The sequence below is a fragment of the Ovis aries genome, chromosome 11 (assembly GCF_016772045.2).
Source record: "Ovis aries strain OAR_USU_Benz2616 breed Rambouillet chromosome 11, ARS-UI_Ramb_v3.0, whole genome shotgun sequence".
Taxonomy (NCBI): domain Eukaryota; kingdom Metazoa; phylum Chordata; class Mammalia; order Artiodactyla; family Bovidae; genus Ovis; species Ovis aries.
In genome coordinates, this window is record NC_056064.1 from 42,976,564 (window position 1) to 42,981,187 (window position 4,624).

Consider the following 4,624-nt stretch of genomic DNA (forward strand, 5'->3'; position numbering starts at 1 on the left):
TTAGGCATAAAAAAAAAATAACGAGAAGCAAGTGAAATTAAGTTTAATATGTTCTTTAACTTAAGATATTTCAGAAATGCTCTGGTGGTCCAGTGGATAGAACTCCATGCCTTTGATGACAAGGGCCTGGGTTCCATCCCACCTCAGGGTTCTTCCAAACCATGTGGAGGCTCCTCCCAGGAAAAAAAGATATATCTAAAATAACATTACAATATGTAATTAATATCAAAATTACAGAGATATTTTACAGTTTTTAATACTAAGTCTTTGAAAGCCCATGTGTGTTTTACACTTTCAATACCTCTGAATTGGGAGGAACCACCTGCGAGGCGCTTCCTGGCTGCATGTGACTAGTGGCTGTGACAGCTCAATCAACAGAATGGTGGTGGTGGTGGCTGTTTAGTCGCTAAGTCCTGTCTGTCTTTTGCGACCCCCTGGACAGCAGGCTGCCAGGCTACTCTGTCCATAGGATTTCCCAGGCAAAAATAGCAGAGTGTGTCGCCATTTCCTTCTCCAGAGGATTTCCTGACCCAGGAATCGAACCCAGGTTTCCTGTACTACAGGCGAATTCTTTACAATCTGAGCCACTAGCTTAGCCCACAGCTGAGGAGGAGGGGTAGGGAAACGAGGTCCTTGGCGGAGGGACCTTTCGGTAGGAAGCCCGGGATCGCTTTCGTTCCTAGAGGCACCGACGGACAAGGGCGCTGGAGTTGCAGTGAACCCGTCCCGCGGCCCGGCCCGCCCTCCGCCTGGCCGGGAAGCCCCCTCCACACACCCGACCCTACGGGGCCCCTCTCTCCGCAGGCGGAGGCCTGTGTAACACACTGCAATCTGGGCGTTTCTGGCGAGTGAGTCTTGCGACCTTGGCTTCAGGAAAACTCTCGGCCAACAGCTCGTCGCACGGGTCCCTCTTGCCGGCCACCCCGCACCCGCTCCGGTCGGGTCTCCACTCTCCACTAACACCAAGGAGAAGCTCCCCTGCCGCCGCCCCGAGGCCGTCCCCAGGGCGCTGCCGTCCCGCCGGAGCCGCGCCTTCTTGGCGACAGAGGGCGGGGCATGCAGATTCGAGGCGGCGCTTCCGCCCGCGATCCACACAGCCAGGGCAGATGAGGAATTTCTCTTTTACAGCGTGGAGAATCCAACTTCTGCTCGAGCGTCTGGTGTAGCGCCGCCAGAGCACTGTCAACGAGGCCAAGGAAGGGAGACCTGGAGTGAGCGGGGACCCGGTCACCCTGAGTGCAACATGCAGGACAGCAGGACGGCGACAGCGACGGGCGGTGCCACGGTATCGCTTCTCGGCCTTTTGGCTAAGATCAAGTGTAGTATCTGTTCTTATCAGTTTAATATCTGATACGTCCTCTATCCGAGGACAATATATTAAATGGATTTTTGGAGCAGGGAGTTGGAATAGGAGCTTGCTCCGTCCACTCCACGCATCGACCTGGTATTGCAGTACCTCCAGGAACGGTGCACCCCTTCGGGGACACTTTACGGAAGTACCCAAAGGCAGAAGCTGGTTCTTCTCTGGAGTCAGCCAGATCTTGAACTTGGTGCTTTCTTTTTCTACAGTTTCGGAGGTGTAGTTTGAAGCGTCTGCTTAATTAATTAAGCCTCTATTTTTCTAAATACCACTCCTTTCTGTTTTGGAAAACTGGTTTCCCCTCTCTCATTTTATACATGCTACAAAAGGAGCAAGTGTCCAAGCTCCCACTTGATATCCCCAGTCATCCAGAGATGTCATCTTTAGAACAAATCTCTAACATTACTTCTGTGTTTTGTTTTCTGTCTTCAAGCAGTTCCTGCTCAAAAACACCAGATTCCACCTGGAGTCGAGGTTAAAATGATGGGCTTTCCACTCAGTGTGTCGGTTGTACTGGGATTTCATTTATCCAGGTGACTGACTGACAAGGAGAGGTCAGTGCCACTGACGAGTGGTCTTCTTCCTTAGAGTTCCGAAGAGAAGAGGGCCTAAAGTAAGACCACTGTCTTTTGGATACACAAGGCAGGCTTTTGAGGTTAGCACAAAGTTCAGATCATGACATAAGCCAGAACAAACGACTCTTGCTGAGGGTGAAGGAGGAGAGTGAAAAAGCTGGCCTAAAACTCAGTACTGGACTTGCTTCCTAGCCTAGTGATTAAGAATCCCCTTGCCAGTGTAGGGGATTGGTTAAATTCCTGGTTCAGGAATATTCCACATGCCCTGGGGCAACTAAACCGCTTTGACACAACTGCTAAGTGCTGCTACTGCTAAGTCACTTCATTCGTGTCCAACTCTGTGCGACCCGTGGACTGCAGCCTACCAGGCTCCTCCGTCCATGGGATTTTCAGGCAAGAGTACTGGAGTGGGTTGCCATTGCCTTCTCCTGTAACTACATAGTGATACACCAATTCAACTTACTGCTATGGGGGGAAAACACCATTTAATGAGACATGAAGACAAAGCACAGACCCGACTAAGGGCACACACGCTGTGGACCACAGCACAGCTATGACCAGAGCAAATGGGGGGACGGGGGAAGGGAGATGGATGGGTAAACTACGGCCTCGGGGGCGGGGGAGGGGTCTGGATTGATGACAACTAAGCAGACAACAGGATGAGACAGGAAATCAAAACCAATGATGAAAGCTGACACACCGCCAGAGAACTCCAACAGCAAGGAAAACATACAGAACTGTTCTTTTACAAATATTCGGAAAGAAATCAAGCACGAAACCACAGAGAAATCCTCAAAGAATTTTAAGCATCAACTAATTAGCCAATGATGCAAATTATAAAAACAGTGTGTCAAAAGACCACAAAATGGACTAGTTACCACTTCACAGGCCGCTAAAAGGATTCACGGTTAATTTAATGATAAGCTGACTAACAATGTAGCTAACATGAAATGGGTGGTCACAGAAAAAAGTGATAATACAAGTCCAGTTACAAAGCAGAGTGTTGTACACGTGATTTCATGGGGTAAATAGCAATGCACTCACAAAACCCAAGCTAAACACGCAAGAAAGCTGGAACATGTGCTTTAGAGCCGCACACTCTGTCACCAAAAGCCCTAGGTCGTCATCCCATTTTTAGACTCAGAAAAGTGAGGCAGCCCAACCGCTTTTAACCCGGTTTCACATGCAGAGCTGGCCTGAGCCCATGGCCAGGTCCATCAGCAAGCAGACCAGTGTAGATTCTTGGTTTTGTTCCCACCTCATGCCCTGCACCCTGCAGCCAGGCAGCCGCAATGGAAAATGTGCTGCATGGCTTTCCCATGCCATGAGGGCTGCCTATGGTTATTTTCACGAAGCTGTCTGCTCCCTGAGAACAGAAACTTCCCTGCAGCTGCTGTGCCCAGCACAGGCCAGGCCCAACATTACAGAGGCAGGCTCTGGCTGAGTTCATGATGACGTGCTAAGCCCGTGGTCCAAATAGAGCCCGTACTCTAGAGCCCATGAACCACAATTAGAGAGTAGCCCCTGCTGGCAACTAGAGAAGACTCTAGCATCAACAAAGACCCAGTGCAGTCAAAAATGAATAATTAATTAAAAAAAAAAAAACCTTCAATAGTAAAAACACTAAGGTCATGACAACTGGTCCCATCACTGCATTGCTAATCGAACAGGGGAAATGTGGAAGCAGTGACAGATTGCCTCTTCTTGGGCTCTAAAATCACTGAGGATAGTGACTGCAGCCAAGAAATCAGAAGATGATTGCTTCTTGGCAGGAAAGTTACGACAACCTAGACAGCGTATTAAAAGCAAAGACATCACTTTATCGGCAATGGTCCCTATAGTCAAGGCTATGGTCTTTCCAGAAGTCATGGAGGGATGTGAGAGCTGGACTACAAAAATGTCAGAGGCCAAAGAATTTTGGAACTGTGGTGCTTTGGAACTTTGGAACTGAGAAGACTCCTGAGAGTCCCTTGGATCACAAGGAAATCAAACCAGTCCATCTTAAAGGAAATCAACCCTGAATTCTCCTTGGAAGCACTGACACTGAAGCTGAAGCTCCAATACATTGGTCACCTGATGGGAAGAACCCACTCCTGGAAAAGACTGTGATGCTGGGAAAGATTGAAGGCAGGAGAAGGAAGACAGAGAATGAGATGGTTGGATGGCATCACCACATCAATGGACATGCGTTTGACCAACTCCAGGAGATACTGAAGGACCGGGAGGTCTGGGCGTGATGCAATCCACGGAGATGCATAGAGTCAGACAGGACTTAGCAACCAAACAACACGAAACAACACCACATCCTCTATGCCAGGACATTTTAGTAAGTGGATGTTTGGGGCGGGGAGTTGGAATAGAACCTTACTCCGTCCACTCCACCCATTGACTTGGTATTGTAGTACCTGCAAGAATGGTGCACCCCTCTCAGGGGAAAGAGAAATTATGAACAACAGGCTTGTTACATCGTTTTCAGTGTTTTCCTTGTTTTGCTCTGGGTACCTGTCTCACGTGAAGGTTTCTGTTTTGTTTCACCAACGTGTGATTTTCTGGTGCCCTGTTGGGGTGGTTTACTTAGGAGGGTACTATTTCTTGTGAGGTTCATATCCATGGACCAATATTATGCAAAATTTCCTTTAACTTTCAAACCACTGTAATAAGGAGGTGTCCAGATCCTTTAGTAGTTTTG

The 4,624-nt window shown here is 48.6% G+C and overlaps 1 non-coding gene across 1 annotated transcript; it reads left to right on the forward strand.

Annotated features, from left to right (window-relative positions):
• Positions 1–1,287: 1,287 nt before the first annotated feature.
• LOC114117109 (U2 spliceosomal RNA) lies at positions 1,288–1,478 on the forward strand. Its single transcript, XR_003590894.2, has one exon. It is a non-coding gene; the product is annotated as a U2 spliceosomal RNA (small nuclear RNA).
• The last annotated feature ends 3,146 nt before the right edge of the window (positions 1,479–4,624 follow it).